Source organism: Macaca fascicularis, chromosome 9, assembly GCF_037993035.2.
Source record: "Macaca fascicularis isolate 582-1 chromosome 9, T2T-MFA8v1.1".
In the NCBI taxonomy this organism is placed as follows: Eukaryota; Metazoa; Chordata; class Mammalia; order Primates; family Cercopithecidae; genus Macaca; species Macaca fascicularis.
Genome location: NC_088383.1, coordinates 7,847,995 through 7,865,889, shown reverse-complemented (window position 1 = coordinate 7,865,889; position 17,895 = coordinate 7,847,995). Strand labels below are relative to the sequence as shown.

At 41.4% G+C, this 17,895-nt stretch overlaps 1 long non-coding RNA gene across 1 annotated transcript; it reads left to right on the top strand.

Annotated features, from left to right (window-relative positions):
* The first annotated feature begins 220 nt into the window (after window positions 1–220).
* LOC141407592 (uncharacterized) lies at window positions 221–6,805 on the top strand. The gene is made up of 2 exons (XR_012417219.1): window positions 221–555; window positions 4,334–6,805. It is a non-coding gene; the product is annotated as an uncharacterized lncRNA (long non-coding RNA).
* Window positions 6,806–17,895: the final 11,090 nt, after the last annotated feature.

Below are 17,895 nucleotides of genomic sequence, written 5' to 3'. Positions count from 1 at the left end.
CCTCATTACTTTGGTGTGCATTTTTTTTTTCACATTTTAACATATTAGAAGTCGTGCATCTTATAGTAATATCATTGTTTCATCACTGTGGGCCAGGTAGCTGTCCTAATAAGGCTACCCTTATTAGGCTAATAATTACCCTAATAAGGCTAGCCTAATGAGGCTACCCTGCGCACACGCAAACTTGTTTGTCACCCTGTCTATCTGGTCCTATGCAAATGCGTTCTGTGCATTGCTGCAACCATATGTGTGGAGTTTAGCAGACGCTTAAAATGTCTTTGGGAAGATTGCACAATGATTTGGCTTTAACACGGAAAGTTATTGTATACAAAGAAAGACATGGAAGCAGAGAAGTGGGGCACACATTTGGTGTTAGGGAAACAATGACTTGTCATTAAAGGAATGACAGCAATTCCTTATGTTCTTGCAAAGCAGCAACCAAGTGTTTCATGGAATCTAAAAGGATGCTTCTGCAGGGAGAGCTGGATGCCTGCCTCTGCCTTCTGAGACAATGCAAAAAGATCGCCTATCACACCTTTCACACCAGCCACGCAAGTAAGCACCAACTGCAGAACTCACCGAGAGGCGAACAGTGGCTTGGAAAGGAAGCTGAGACAATAGGGAGAGACTTTTTTTGTTTAAAGGAAAGCTGTCTCATCAGGTCTTTTGATAGCACAAATGACGGAACAGTGAAAAAGGCTATCCATCAATAATGGAGCCAAAAAGAAATATAAAAGCATCATTCCCTGAATGCGAAGCAGTTATAGAAATGCTACAACAAATTCATTTTGCTATTTTCTTTTTAAGGTATGAACAAGACAGATAAATTAAAATTGCATAAATAAGTCTAAAAGAGCTCTTTTGATAGGTATGACACAGAACTTCTAAATAGTAGTAATGTGTTTGCGGTATTTTTTTTCTTAGCAGTGTGTAAAATAATTGTGCACCTTACAATTAATCAGGATGTAAGATTTCATGAAACCCTAGTATATGAATGTTCTATCAGCTATTTCTTTTCACATTTTAACATATTGGAAGTGGAAGGAGGGTTGTTTTATGTAAGCTCTAATGTTCTGGTTACTGGAGACAACCAGGAGGACACAGGAGGACTTCATGCTTTCACAGAAGACCAATCTGTAAAAAATTCACAATGTTGTAAAATACCGTAAAAATGAACTAGCATGTTTCCCTGAATAAGTAACTTTACCTCTTCAGGCATGACATTCCTTGTATCTAAAATTATAGAGTGAAAGAAATGGTTTCTAAGGACCTATCTGAGTCATAGTTTGAGGCAAGGAAAAGATGAAATGGAATCAATGAAGTGAAAATTAAGGATGGACAGACACAACTTTAAAAATGTTTTATTTGGGAGAAACAACCACATCCCACTTCTCCTTTTGCCGTCTGCCTGTACTGCCTACTTTCACACCCAGAAACTCATTCATTCATTCATTCGTTCATTCGTTCGTTCATTTGTTCATTCATTCCTTCGACGTGTGTCCAGCATGTGCCAGGCAATGAGGATGAGAAAAGTCAGGTGCATGGGATGGTGCCATCCCTGCCCTCTCAGAACTGAGAGGGGGCAGCAGTAGATTTTATTAAGATTATTTTTCTGGGGACCTGAAGCAGAGCACAGAGCTCTTTCAGATCTGAATCTTGCTTTTAACAGAAATTAGCCCCCACTTCAAGCAAAGAAATCCCATGGTTCACACTGATGTCTCCTCCTGCTCTCCTGCTCCCAGAATCACAAAGAACTTAGGACAGAGCCAAGGAATCTGGGGGATGCTGCTGTGCTGTTTGGTCTTCTTAACCCACACAAGCAGGGTCCAAGAAGGTTTTCCTAGAAAAAGATGATCTGAGATCGGAGCCATTGAGTAGATGTGAAGTTAGAATCGCTAAGAAGAGCTGGAATTGCGGAGTTTCATGCCGGCAATGTAATCGCTCTGACAAATGCACTTTGCTCCCGCTAGCAAGAATGTGTAGTCACCATATTAAATGGGATTATGCTAACCAATTTGTACTGTCTAGCTCTGTGTTTGAACAAACAGTCAAACAATGATTCAGTCGATTCAGGGAGAGGCTGCAGCTAGGCTGGTGGCACATTTTGGTGTTAATTGAAACCATTAGCAACAAGGAGGGCAATTTTTATTTAATGGCCTTTAAAAGGGGTTCCTTCCCTTCAGCATGGTATTATTTCATTTTTGATGACACCAAAGTCTTTCCCTCTTGTTTGAAGCGACAGAAAGAAGCAATTGATTTTGTTAGATGGTCTTCCAGTCCATGGGGAGACTTTAGGCTGGGTATAGCTCTGCTTAGAAAGAAGCCACTGGAGTGAGAGTTTCTGGACAAGACTGGCATCCTGTGGGGTTTGACAGTCTCTCACCTCAGGTGACTTTTGATTTTTTTTGGTGGGGGACACCGGGTTCCAGGAAAAGGTCCCCAGCTGAATGTGTAGCAATCATTAATATGACTCAATAAGTGAGATGAAACCAAACAAACCGTCTAGACTTTTTTCTGGATAATGACAGATTTACTGAGTTAGAGTGTAAGCCCTTCTGCTTGGTCCTCTTATCTATCCTTGCTCCAGAATATTTGCCCTTGATTCAGCAATTATCATTTTTATCTTCCTGGATATTTTATTATATAACATTATCATTACTAATGGAAATGTAATCAATTGTGGAGAGATAGCACACTAATATTTGCTCCTAAAAACATCTTCTAGAACTCTTGGGAAGAAGAGACCAGTAATAGCAGCACAACCTGTATTTGGATATATGCAAGTCTCCCTTTAATTTGTGTTCTCTCATCTCTTGGAAAAAGCAACTAAAGGAGCCAATACAGTATCTGTACAACTTTTGTTAAAAATGATGTCTGTGTGTGTGTGTGTACTTTCTCCAGTGAGTATGTTCGTGTGCATACATTCTAAAGAGTTTGAAAAGACAGGTCTCAAAGAGGGACCTCTACGTGTTTGAATTTTCTACACTAACCACATATTTATGAATAATTATAAATGAATATAAACAAGAGAGGGTAGAGTTCCCAAGCAAATTTTTAGAAAAAGCTTGCCCTTGTTAGTTATAAAATAAATAACCACCAGGACAAAGCTTTCTGGAAGACCTGATCCCATGCAGGCAGGGTCTGAGTCATGAGGACAAGAAACTGCTGATACCCTGTATTAGTCTGTTCTTGAATTGCTATGAAGGAATGCCAGAGACTGGGTCATTTATAAAGAAGTGAGGTTTAATCGGCTCATGGTTCCACAGGCTCTAACAGGAAGCATGATGCTGGCATCTGCTCAGGTTCTGGGGGGACCTCAGGAAGCTTCCAGTCATGGTGGAAGGAGAGTCTCACATGGCAGAAGCAGGAGCAAGAGAGGCAGGGCGGAGGTGCTGCACTCTTAAACAACCAGATCTCATCATGAGAACTCTCACTATTGTGAGGACAGCTTCAAGGGGATGGTGCTAAATCATTCATGAGAAACAACCCTCATGATCCAATCACCTCCCACCAGGCCCCACCTCCAACACTGGGGATTACACTTGAACAGGAGATTTGGGTTGGGGCACAGATTCAAACCATATCACACCCTAAACCATTGCTCTGGGGTGCTCCCTGGAATCATCTTGTCTTATTTAATCTCACCACCAGCCCTCTGAGCTAGTACACTCTTGTGTCCATTGTCTAGATGAGGAAGTCAAGGTTCAGAGATCCCAACCCAGTTACCCTATGAGTGAGTGGGTGCTAGAGTTGGGATGCCTGTATCCTGCCTGGCCACAGAGCCTGAGGCCTGATCACTGGGCAGGGCTACTTTCCCTGCTGGGCAGTAGTTATGCCAGGAAGAGGAGTGGAATGAGCATTCTTCCTTAGGCTATTCTGGATGGATTCCTTTGCACTTTGGAACTCACAGGTTTGTGTGTGTGTGGGTGCATGCACGCGTGTGTGTTTGGGGAATTTGTGAGAAAAGGCAGCCTCTTTTGATTTTCTATCCTGAATTGCGAAGTCAGAGAGTCCCTGTCTATTTTATGCTCTTTGTCTTAGCTTATGACCTAATTTTGCTCTTTAAACTAGAGCTTGGTGCTGACACAGCCTTGGGGGCAGGTTTCAACCTGTTTGAGATCATTACATTGGCCCAGTCCTTTTTCTACTGACCTCTGTCACATATACGTGTGTTGATCGAAGGAAGTAAGAGTGTGAGGGCGTCCATGTCCCCAGGACAATGCGTTATTACAGCTGAAAAGTCAAAGACTCCTAATTATAGGACAGGCCAGGAATACTGATGAACGATTGGAGAATCATAGTAGAACTCTGAACTTTTGCACTCCAATTTCAGAAAAGAACTCGAGTCTAAACAACTCTCTGAAGAAAAAGGCCATTTGCAGCTGACACCTGAGCTTGCTTCTCTGCTACCTCTCTTCTAAAGGAGGTTTAAAAGACTGTTCACAGCTGGGTGTTTCAGTCTTCCGCCGGACAAGATGGCAGATGTTGTCGCTGTGGTGTTTGGCGTCTTTGAAGAGAGCTTCTGAAATACAAATCATTTTCTTTATTACCAACCTTTGTTGTGGAAGATGGTGGCCCCCGAAATGCTTGCAATCGTAGAATCCTAGGACAGCAGAGCTGAAACAAGCCTTAGAGATTGTCTAGGCAGACCCACTGCCTTCCTGGACAGCATGCTCCTTGAGGACATGGCTGTGCCTTCTTCGCTGTCTCTCAGGGTTTAGCATAGTGACCGAAGGGGAAACTGAGGCTTAGAGATACACAGAACTTATCCATTAATCAAAGGATAATTCACTGGCAAACAGACCATGGGTAGATGAATCCAGGGGCCAAAATAAAGAATTAGTTTGGAAAACATAAGCTGCAATCAGCTATGTGACTGTGTTTCTGCAAAACAGTTTAGAAGGGAAGAGCTGCAAGAAGCCTCAGGGAATTCTCTGACTTTCTTATTATACAGGTGGGGAAACTGAGGCTAAGTGAGGAAAAATGGCTCCTGTGCAAGATCACACAACTGACCTGTAATAAATAGATCTAGTGCTGAAATCCAAATCTCCTTTTAACTAACGTTTGTGGTATGTTCTATGAAAAAGGCTAACTCTCACACAAGAACAATTGTTTCTTCTCCTGCAGGTTTTATCAGTGAAGAAGATGTCATGAAGGAGTTAGATCGATGGGTTCCTCTATAGTGGAAAAGGGCAGATAGAGAGAAAGGGAATCCCATACACGACTCCACTGCCATGGGTATCACTGACTGCCACTTTCTGCTAGAATTCAGTTATTTCTAAGGCCGATTTTCTCCTGGTCCATGTCTCTATGTCTGTCTCTCACTCTCTCAAGAATTCTACCTCACTCACTAATAAAAACAAAAACCCCCACTGTCCATTGGAAAGTTAGCCAGGCTAGTGAAGGAGAAATTGACAAAGACCGTATTTCCACTCAAAAGCACACTGCTTCCCCCCTTTTTGCCCAAGTAGATGTGGCCCGCCAGGACTCGCGTCCTTCAGATGGGTGACTCCTTGGAATCTTGAAAACAGCCCAAGAGGTTCTTTAGTGGATGGGCAGAGTGGATGTTGTTGACATTTCTGCAGAACGGAAAGATGGTAGCTGCTATCAAGATCTGACTTGCTGCTGAGGTCGAGTCCTCAGGGAGAGACAGGAATTTGTTCTGAACAAACTGTGGAGCCTGCATTCTCGCTGTGCTGTCTGCAGTCCTTTAGGAAGTGGTGAGCAGAAGTACATTGTTATGTTACTGTCTCGAGGCTTTCCACCCCAGGTGCAGTCAGGTTCTTCACTCCTTCAGCTGTAGATGGCTTTCATTTTTATGGCTGAGGTTCAAGGGCTTATGCTGTGGCGGGAAAAGATTGAAATCTTATGAGCGAGCTTGAGATCATGCCTCAGCAAAATGACAAACTAATATGTATCATGAACTTTGGGGTTTGTTGTAAATAATCAAAATTCCAAATGCAAACTGCAGTATTTCCAGGGCAGTGAACACGTTCTACAGTTTTGTGATGAACATGTTTGGGTATATGAAGTAAATGTGTATTGTGTGTAAATACTTTATACCGTAATAGCTGAGAGCAAATTCACTGGGGCTGGACATCCTGGGTTTGAATTCTGTTCAAACCACTTGCTAGCTGTTTTACCTTGGTTATTTTCTCAATTTTCCTAAACCTGTTTCTTTATCTGTTAAACATATATAATAACAATACTTATTTCAGTGTTTGTAAGGATTCAATGAGACGATGCTTTTAAAGAATACTTCCTAAGCACTCAATATATTTAAATGTGATAATAATAATAATCTGTAAGAAATTAGGGTCAGTTTTTATATTCTGCAAGTGCTATGTTAAGAAACCAAGCAAAGGTAGTTTCTGCTGTTACTAAACTTCTTCTCACTATGTAAGTTAATGCAGTTGACAGAACAAGGCCCAATTCATCGGTTTCAGTGCTTGAGGCTTAAGCTTAAGTTTGAGGCTTAAGAATAAGAGATGAGGCCGGGCGCGGTGGCTCACGCCTGTAATCCCAGCACTTTGGGAGGCCGAGACGGGCGGATCACGAGGTCAGGAGATCGAGACCATCCTGGCTAACACGATGAAACCCTGTCTCTACTAAAAATACAAAAAATTAGCCAGGCGCAGTGGCAGGCGCCTGTAGTCCCAGCTACTCAGGAGGCTGAGGCAGGAAAATGGCGTGAACCCAGGAGGCAGAGAGCTTGCAGTGAGCCGAGATTGCGCCACTGCCCTCCAGCCTGGGCGACAGAGCGAGACTCCATCTCAAAAAAAAAAAAAAAAAAAAAAAAGAATAAGAGATGAGAATGATGTGGTTTGGTGAGGGGCAGGCAGGTTTTGTTGAGATTCAGTAAAACCAGTTTCCTCCTTGTGAATAGCAGCAGCCAAGAAGAGCCACCAAGACCACTTATGCTGCCAGACACATCACTCGGAGAGGATGTCCAGATGGCAGGAGAATCTAGCCCCAGGATTGCGATGGAGATTGCGGGGAGCGGGTGGTGGTGATGGATGCCATTATTTCCTCCTATGTCCACTTCATCCAAATAGGCTGCTGTCTTTTGATTCAGAGCCTCCTATTCAGCCTGCTAACTGTATTGACCCAAAAGGATGGGTCAGGGCTGTTTGCAGATATGGTACCAAAAAATTGGGCAAGGACTCCTGGAATCTTCTATTGACATTCTGTGCCTCAGGGCAGAGGCCTTCAGGTATCTGAATGTAAGCGTAGCAGACCTTTCTGTTAAGAAAAAGAAAGCGAGAATGTGTCAAAAATTCTGAATTTTTCAAATGTAGTTCATCTCTTTGGTCTTATCTGGTTTGCCACGAAGTCACTTTAAACCTCTTCTCAAACCCCTTTCTCTAAATTACACTGAAAAGTGATTTGCTGTGTAAAGGATAGAGAAAGACCTTTCTAGGAAACAGATTCACTGCACATTTATATCAGAGACAAATCTGAGCTGAGGTTGCTGCCAGGGGATCATTAGGGCAACTTGCGATAAGAACTGGAAAATTATTTACAAATAAGATATTGATCAGAGGAGTGAATGGACACTTGAATATTTTTGACCCAGGAAAAATGAAAGAAAGCAAACAAACAAAAATAACCAGAAAAACACTGTAATGCCTGGAGAATGTGTCTTACCGATGGGAGTCCAGACACATGGCTTTGAATTCTCAGTGGGGACTGATCTGTGACAGCTTCTGTTCTCTTCCTGCTTCTACGCAGTGAAAAGAAGGACCAGGATCCGGCAAGAGAACAGGAGGCTGGGTCGACTCCTCCCCGTCTAACCTAAGTGTCATCTCTGAAAGCATCCATAGGGAGTTGACCCCTATGGCATTCGCTGACTTAGGGCACGCAGGGCAGCTAGCAATCTCTGAAAAACAAAGGAAAATTAGGACATTTAAGAATATCTCTTTAGGATACTGTCAAAGGTTAAAAGAAATAAAGACCAGGGAACAGAAATAGCTATGTCATGTGGAGGACACAGCACAAAATGAAAATGAGGGCCGCCTTGTTCAAAAAGCAGAAGAAAAGGTCATTAGTGGGACTAAAATGTAAAGCTTTTTCTCTTCTTTCACAGCCTCTCTCTCTCAACTATTCATGCCATTTTAAAATTTGCCTTGTTGATTGAAGAAAAATTAAAAATTAAAATGATTATCATGGATTTTAATGTTTGTCTTTATACTGTGCAATGCCAATTTTAAATGCAAATATCATTTAACTCGAATGCAGAATCACCATAATCACACAATTTCATAACTAACACACCTTGGTATTTTTTTTTTCCTTAACAGAACAGTGTGAAAAAGAAAATAAATGCAATCCTGATGCCTGGGAACTGAATTTGATGTTCAGAGCTTGGTCTCAACGTTATTGCAAACTGATCTGGCACAGCTAATCCTCGTTTTCTCCTGCTAGACATAAACAATCTCGCAGGATATGGATGCAGACCAGGTCACTGTGCAACCAACAAAGCCCCAGATGTCCCCTTCTCTTGTTCACTGAGTAACTGCTACATGATTATCAGTTCCAGCCTTTTCCTCACTCTAGTCTGGCCTTCCTCTAGATGGGATTGATTGAGACACCCACTCAGAGAATTGCCCTATTTTCTGATGATACCTACTCTAGGGCAAACGTCTGCTTCCTTAGACTCTCCCCCAAATCACCCAATCAAGGCCCTCATCCTATAATAGGTTCTAACATCCCCTTATGAAGATGTCCCATGGTTCCCATGGTGTGAGTGCTCCCTCATTGCAATGAGTAGTCAACGCAATTTGGTAAACCACAGGTGTGCTCCTGGAGGGTGGCCAGTGACTGCTGTAATGGGCTGTGTTCTTCTGTGTTCAGTGTCTTGTCTAAAGGATCCAAGGAAAACCAGAGCTGTTGCTGTGGCTCCCAGACAGGGAGAAATGGGGACTGGGATTCTAAAGCAATATTCTGGGAGCTCAGCATTGCTACGGTTAGACCTGGAGCTTTATAGCGGAGCAAGTTAAGATTCTAAGGTAAAATTTGATCGAGGAGGACGATGTGATTTGAGAGCAGAGTGCTGCCAGATGGGAATGCTTCAGTTACAACTTAGGGGTGAAGTGAGGAAACCCAGGATGGGTGTGAACGCAAGAGGAGAAACGGTCAATCCAGAGAGGGAGACCATTTCTGCCTCATTGACTTCAGAACTGAATGAATCATATTTTCTTTCGGGGGAGATTGTGCCCTGACCTTGCTAGGATATAAGTCTAGGTCGTCTGTGAGCTGGGGGCCAAGGTCATTGGATGCTTCCATACCTCTGCAACTCACAATATTCCTCTGGCTCCAACTCACAATATTCCTGCAAGAGGAAGTTCATCATGAGAAACAAACCTGGCCACCTGGACAGGAGTTCGTGTCGCGTAGGAGCTGCGGATTTGCAGCCTGCTAAGTCCTGTGCTTCAAGCAGAGGAATTAAGCCCCATGATGCAAGTGCATCCAATTTCCATTGGAAAATTGCTTTGCAGAAAGTGGCATGGAGCCTGCTCTCCTTTTGACCAGTTGATTCCCTCAGCTTTCAGGCCCTGACTTAGGATGACTGCAGAGAGCACTCGGAAGGTAGAGGGAGAGAGGCTTCCAGTAAAACCTCATTCTGTTTTACAATTCAGAGCTGAAATTGAAGCTGAGAGAGAAGAGCAGGGGACAGACTGGGGAAATGGATTTGATTATTGCATTAATCCGCAGAACACTTCAAATGAAAACTTTCATAGGGTAATCAATAATTCAGTCTTATCAGTTTGTTATTCTGGGCAGATGATATTTATTTTAATGGGCACTCCTTGGGTGGAGGGCATGAAATTTTACTACTTCTTTTTTTGAAGCACACAAATGCCTTCGGTTGGTTATCCATTGCTGTCTGGTGCTTCCCAAGTTCCTTTATCCCTTGTATGTCATGTAAATTTCAGATGCCTAAGTGGAGAGGGATGTATTCTCTTCTCTGTTCCCATTCTGTCTCTATCCTGCCTCTCAAACCCAGCTTTACATCTCCTTTGTCTAAGACATTTTAGCTGATTTAGCTACACCTGACCAGTCACTCCTTTTTGTTCCTAGAAATTGCTTTCATAATTTGTACTACATTTGTTCTATGTTTTTCAATGTGTTTTCTTTCCCTGAATCTACTCTTTTTTAAAAAATGGGTTTTTTGTGGCATTTATTGCTAGATTTTAAAGTATCTGAGGTTAAAGATGGTGTCTTTCATTTGTCATTGCAATGTTCTTCCAACTCCTGCAACCATGTCTCCTACCTCTCATTCTTGCAGACTGAGGTAGACTAACCACAGCCTGAGGGCCAAATATGGCCCGCCACCTGTTTTTATAAATAAAGTTGTATTGGAACACAGTCACGCTCATTAGTTTGTGTATTGTTTCAGGCTGCTTTTTTTGCTACAATGGCTGAGTAACAGCTATGATCATCTGACCCACAAAGCCTGAAATTTACTCTCTGGCTCTTAATAGGAAAAAAAGTTGTGAGCTCTAGTGCAGATTTATGCCCCTAGTCTTCTATACTTACCACAGAGTTAGAACGAAGAGAGAACATTAGGGTGTCAGAGGGGAAGGAGTAACCGTGTTGAGCAGGCATGATTTTGTGGGGGTTTTTATTGAGCAATTTATGTATCTTTATTTCAATAGTTTTGGGGGAACAGGTGGTGTTTGGTTACATGCATAAGTTATTTAGTGGTTATTTCTGAGATTTTGGTGTGCCTATCACCTGAGCAGCGTACATTGCACCCAATATGTAGTCTTTTATCCCTCACCCCCTCCCACCCTATCCCCTGAGGCCCCAAAGTCCATTGTATCATTCTTATGCCTTTGCATCCTCATAGCTTAGTCCCCACTTATGAATGAGAACATACCTTCCATTCCTGAGTTACTTCACTTAGAATAATGGTCTCCAATTCCATCCAGGTTGCTACAAGTGCATTATTTTGTTCTGTATATATGTGTGTGTATATGTATGTATATGTATATATACACACACACATATATATAATGTTCTCTTTACTCATTGATTGATGGGCATTTGGGCTGGTTTCAAATTTTTGCAGTTGTGAATTGTGCTGCTACAAACATGTGTGTGCAAGTATCTTTTTTGTATAATGACTTCTTTTTCTCTGGGTAGATACCCAGTAGTGGGATTGCTGAATTGAATGATAGTTCTACTTTTAGTTTTTAAAGAAATCTCCACACTGTTTTCCACAGTGGTTGTACTAGTTTACGTTTGCACCAGCAGTGTAAAAGTGTTCCCTTTTCACCACATCCACACCAACATCTATTATTATTATTATTTTTTGGACATTCTTGGAGGAGTAAAGTGGTAACACATTGTGGTTTTGATTTGCATTTCCCTAATAATCAGTGATGTTGAGCATTTTTTTTTCATATATTTGTTGGCCATTTGTATATCTTCTTTTGAGAATTGTCTTTTCACATCCTTAGCCCACTTTTTGATGGGATTGTTTTAGTCTTGCTGATTTATTTGAGTTCTTTGTAGCTTCTAGTTATTAATCTTTTGTTGGATGCATAGTTTGCAGAGATTTTCTCCACCTCTGTGGGTTGTCTGTTTACTCTGCTGATTTCTTTTGCTGTGCAGAAGCTTTTTAGTTAATTAAGTCCAATCTATTTATCTTAGTATTTGTTTCATTTGCTTTTGGGTTTTGATCATGAAGTCTTTGCCTAAGCCAGTGTCTAGAAGGTTATTTCCAATGTTATCTTCTAGAATCGCTATGGTTTCAGGTCTCAGATTTAGGTCTTTGAACAATCTTGAGTTGAATTTTATATGAGTTGAGAGATGAGGATCCAGTTTTATTCTTCCATGTGTGACTTGCCAATTATCCCAGCACCATTTGTTGAATAGGGTGTCCTTTCCCCACTTTATGTTTTTGTTTGCTTTGTTATGGATCAGTTGTCTGTAAGTATTTGACTTTATTTCTGGGTTCTCTATTCTGTTCCATTGGCCTATGTGCCTATTTTTATACCAGTACCACGCTGTTTCGGTGACTATGGCCTTATACTGTAGTTTGAAATCAGGTAATGTGATGCCTCCAGATTTGTTCTTTTTGCTTAGTCTTGCTTTGGCTATTCGGGCTCTTTTTTGGTTCTATATGAATTTTAGGATTGTTTTTTCTACTTTTGTGAAGAATGATGGGGTATTTTGATGTGAATTGCGTTGAATAATAGATTGCTCTTGGCAATATGTTCATTTTCACAATATAGATTCTATCCATACATGTTCGTGGGATGTGTTTCCATTTGTTTGTGTCATGTATGACTTCTTTCACCAGTGTTTTGTAGTTTTCTCTGTAGAGGTCTTTCACCTCCTTGGTTAGGTATATTCCTGAGTGTGTGTGTGTGTGTGTGTGTGTGTGTTTTCAAAGCTATTGTGAAAGGGGTTGCAATAGCTGTGCTACTGATTTGTGTACATTAATTTTGTATCCTGAAACTTTGCTGAATTCATTTACCAGTTTTAAATGCTTTTGGATGAGTTTTTAGGGTTTCCTTGGTATACGATCATATCATCAGTGAACAGCAACAGTTTGACTTCCTCTTTGCCAATTTGGATGCCCTTTATTTCTTTCTCTTGGAGCAGACATGGGTTTGAATCCTGCCTGGCTTTGTCACTCCCTGGAGAATTTTCTGAATCCTTTAGAATTTTGAATTTCCTCATTTAAAAAATGGGAACAATAATATTAACTTAGCAGAGCTGTTAAGATCATTACCTGAAATACGCTGTTAAAAGTTCACAGCATAGTGTTGAATGGATTAAATAATCACAATAAAATAAATGCCATAATAATAATGGCAAGGATAGTCATCATTACCAAACTGTAGCCACTGTGTCAAAGAAACCCTAACATAGAATGTGTTTCATTATTACCCTGCAGCCCCAAAGAAAGGGGAAAATGTTGGTATTGGGGGATTCTCTATGAAAAAATATTCCCGGGGCCTCCTGACCCTCCTTCCTTCACTTCTCTTCAGAATCCTCATCTTCACCAATGCCAGCAGGCATTGTCTGCCATTCTTAGGCACTAAGATACAGTATTTATATGCAGCAAAGATCACTGGCAGCTGTCTCATCTCACATTATTCAGTTTGGTTCTATAGCCATCGTGAATGCCATTTGGGGTTTCTTTGTTGCACTCATCTTTTCCTGCAGAATGGTAGTTGGAGAAGTGCCTGCTTTCACTTCCATTTCTGACCCAGGAAAGTAAAAGTAGGCATGTGTGTTTTCCACATCGACTGGATTTTGTTTGTTTGTTTTGTATTTTTTAAAATCCTTTTCTGAATATTCACTGTCAAATGAAGGCAGATATTGGAATTAGGCTCAACAAGTCAGGTAAAAAGTGTTAGTTTTCTTGAGTTTAGCAATTGGTCTGCCATCTCGTTCTTGAATTCTATGGAGAATCCAACAGAAATAAAGCATGGGATCAAAGTGGCACAGCATGGGTTTTTAGGTTGTTAAACTATTAAAGGTGGCAGCATAGAATAGTGCAAGGGACAGATGTTGACTCCTGTGCCCACCTGGTTCTGCTGGTGGTGAGTGGCTTCTTGCAGAGCTCTGGGAAATATCCTGAGGGTACTTCTGAGGATATTAGTTGCAGTGAGTCAGGGGTCAAATAATGATGCCCTCCATGGTTGCCAAAGCGGGGGCAGGGGATGAATCTTTTCCTAAATTGAGGAACTCTTATTTCCTTCTAACTCTAAGACTTCAGTGTTTTCCCACACAGGTACTATGTCCTAGCCCTTATTACACACCCACAGGGTCTAAAGCAACCTTATGCAAAATAGGTTTTCAGCAAAATATTTAATAATCAGATTCATGATAGTGAGATCCCTGTATTTATCTATAACTATGTGAAATTAAAATTTAAAAAGCCTAGCAAATATATTTATTTTCTACCTTAGTGTGATTATGAGAGGATAATAAATATTTGAGAAGAGTTTTGAGGATTTCAGAGGAAAAAAATGCATCATATACTTTAAGTATTATTCCTACCACTCCAGAGTGTGTACTTTGCAGTAGCCTCAGATCCCTGTGGTTTGGTTTCTTGTTTATACACTTTGTTTCTTATTTGTACACTTCTTTCAGTATCTTGCTGTATTTCTTCCTCTTTCTCTGCCACATTCTATAACTTCACCTTCACATCCACGTCACAAGTCACTTTTGACTAGAGATGGAGGATGGCAGTGATTTGTTTAATTTTATGATGCACCTCTCTGTTCTGAGAGGTGCTGGAAGACAAGTCTGCAGCCACTTTTACAGTCTAGACATTACACTGTGTGTTTTCCCCCACCCCCCTCAGGGGAAGCACTTAAATCTGCCAAATTATAATTATTGTAAATATTATTTCATGCCTGTAAGATTAGATTGTAAACTTGTGGATGTCAGGGGCCATGCCTTTGTATTCTCTCGATTGGCAAGCACAGTGCAGAGTATTTCATCCACTATCAATAAATATTGGTTGAATGATGTTAAGGACTGAATTGTGTCCCCTTGTGTCCCCCCGTCAAACACATGTGGAAGCACTACTCCCCAGCGTGCCTATATTCAGAGAAATGGACTTTAGGGAGGTAACTAAGGTTAGATGAAGTCATATTGATGTGTAATCTGATAGGATTAGTGTCCCAATAGAAACAGACACAAAATCTCTCTCTCTCTCCACACACACAGAGGAGGCCATATAAAGATACATTGAGAAAGTGGCCTTCTACAAACCAAGGAAAGAGGCCTCATCAGAAACCAACCATCTGCCAACTTGATCTTGGACTTTCCAGCCTCCAGAACTGTGAGAAAATAAATGCCTGTTGCTTAAGCCACCCAGTGTGTGGTATTTGTTACAGCAGCTTAAAGAGACTAATGCAGTTGGTTTACTAATGAACTGATAAGTAAATATTTTAGGTTTATTTTATTGTGGATAAAGTTATTCTAAATGCAATGGTAGGTTAAGTTGGTATTTTCTAAAAAAGCCATGAAGCCCCAAGGGTTATAAAATTTGACAGATTTGGCCAAATTTCATATACAGCAAAAGAGAAATAATATTATTTCAAAACATGCAACATTTTAGGAAGTTTTTAAATTCTGGGAAAAAAAGATAATCTAATAGAAAGCTGGAGATAGAACATAAACAAGGAATTAACAAAAATTAAAATACAAATGACTTATAAGCTTGTGAAAAGATGTTAAATTTCATGAATAGACACAACTAACGTAAGACAATATATATATTTTTAACAGACTTTTTAGTAACAGTTTTAATTTATAGGACAATAGAGAAGATAGTGTAGTTCTCACACTTCCCATGCCCAGGCTGCTCTGTGATTAACATATTACATCAGACTAGTGGACTGATATTGATGCTCCATTACCTTAGTCTGCTCAGGCTGCTGTAATAAAATACTATGCCCTGAGTTTCTTATAAACAGCAACTATTTATTTTTCACAGCTCTGGAGGCTGGGGTCCAGGGGAATGGCTCTGATAATTCAATGTCTGCTGAGGGTTCACTTCCTTAGTCACAGATGGAGCCTTCTTGCTGCATCCTCACATGGTGAAAGGGGCAGGGAGGCTCACTGGAGTCACTTTCATAAGGGCACTAATTCCATTTATGAGTGTACTAGTCTGTTTTCATGCTGTTGATAAAGACATGCCCAAGACTGGGTAATTTGTAAGGAAAAAGAAATTTTATGCACTCACAGTTCCACATGGCTGGGGAGGCCTCACAATCATGGCGGAAGGTGAAAGGTACCTCTTACATGGTGGCAGACAAGAGAGAACTTGTGCAGGGAAACTCCTCCTTATAAAACCATCAGATCTCATGAAACTTATTCACTATCATGAGAACAGCATAAGAAAGACCCACCCCGCTGATTCAGTTACTTCCCTCAGGTTCCATCCCATGACATGTGGGAACTGTGAGAGCTACATACAATTCAAGATGAGATTTGAGAGGGACACAGCCGAACCATATAAATGAGGGCTCTGCCCCCATGACCTAACCACATCCCACAGGCCCCAACTCCTAACACCATCCACTTGGGGGTGAGAATATCAACATATTAATTTGAGGGGGACACAGACATTCAGACTCTAGCAATAATTTATTAGTTTCAGTCTATTGTGTATTTAGAATATGTATTTCTATGATTCATGAACTTCAAAAAAATGGCAATCTCCAATGACAGCAGAATAGGCATGGCTATATATAGTTGGTTATATGGTTATTCATTGATACAACTTCCTTGGAGAGCAGTTTGACAGAATCTACGAAAACATAAGCATGCGTGTCTTTAACACAGCAATTCCACTTGTAGGGATTTTTCTTACAACCACACCATCCAAGTGCACAAAGACATTCTTATAGGAGTGGTCTCTTTGGCAACATTTATAACAACAGCAACAAAACCCATCAGCCACCTAAATGTCCTTCATACCACGTGCACACAGAGGAAGGTGTGTTTCTTAAAATCTGTGTAGATCTTATTTGTATGGAGACCTATATATGATACATAAATGTGTGTTTAGATTTCTGTATAGTAACATAATGTGACATTCACAACCTGTTAAGTGAGGAAAGCAAGTGAAGCAAGTTGCTAAACAGGTGCGTTTCTTCTTTCTTTCTTTCTCTCTCTCTCCTTCCTTCCTTCCTTCCTTCCTTCCTTCTTTCCTTTCTTCTTTTTTTTTTTTTGAAAGAGTCTCGCTCTGTGGCCCAGGCTGGAGTGCAGCGTTGCCATCTTGGCTCACTGCAACCTCCACCTCCCGGATTCAAGTGATTCTCGTGCCTTAGCCTCTCAAGTAGTTGGGATTAAAGGTGTGTGCCACCACGCCTAGCTAATTTTTGTATTTTTTTTTTTTTCAGTAGAACCGGGGTTTCGACATGTTGGCCAGGCTGATCTTGAACTCTTGGCCTCAAGTGATCTACCTGCCTCTACTAGAATTTATAGGGATTATAGGCATGAGCCACCACACCTTGCCTGACAAAGGTACTTCATGTGGGTTGGACAAAGTTACCTATGTGGGTGTGGATGTAGATGTTGCTGTAAGGTGACTTATTTCTTCCTTACTATGCAACAGCACCCAAACCATGGGGCTCATGAGGATAATGAGGTTGGGGCAAGCAGTTTAACCTTGCATCAGGGACACATTGAAAACAAAGACAGGAACGTAGTACAAAGGGCAGCACGGTTTTACGTACAGTACATGGGTAAGAGACACATAAATACTGCAATACATAGGCACTCGCTCTTGGAAAAGCCCTGAGGTTTGCCTGTGGAAGGATTGTAGCTCCTGCCTTACTGTGAGACCGTGAAGGGGGTTATGTGAGATGGAGGGAAGGATGGACGCCTGGTGTGGACGGGTGTGGCCGACATGGTGCACGGAGGTAGCCAGCTGTCCTTTGAGGTGGTTGTGGGTGCATTTTGCGGATTCCTAGGCTGTTCTGTGCAGCTGCATTTGGCTAGTGCTTTTCAGATGAAATCACACATAAGAAAACAGAAAATTCATGTTACATTTAGATTGTTCCCTTAATATCTCAATCCCATTAGAACAAATTTGCATTTTCAAAACTAAGTATAGTAGAATGGACTGCGTTTCAATACAGTCCAATACTGGGTGTTTCAATACTGGGGCAGGGGCAAGTCTGACTCCAAAATCTGTGAATGTTGACTCCATCCATCCATCCACTTCTCTCCATCTCCTGATACTTGGGGTGTGCTGTGACCGTAATCTGAAGCTGGCAGGTTTATAGGTCTCCCTCTAGCAGCCAGGTCCTTTCAGCAAGGATTCACCACAATACAGGGCCAGGTGCCCAAGGAATGCAGTCACTGTGGTTGGGCAAGGTAGGATGGATAGGGCAAGGGCAGCGCAGGAGTGCT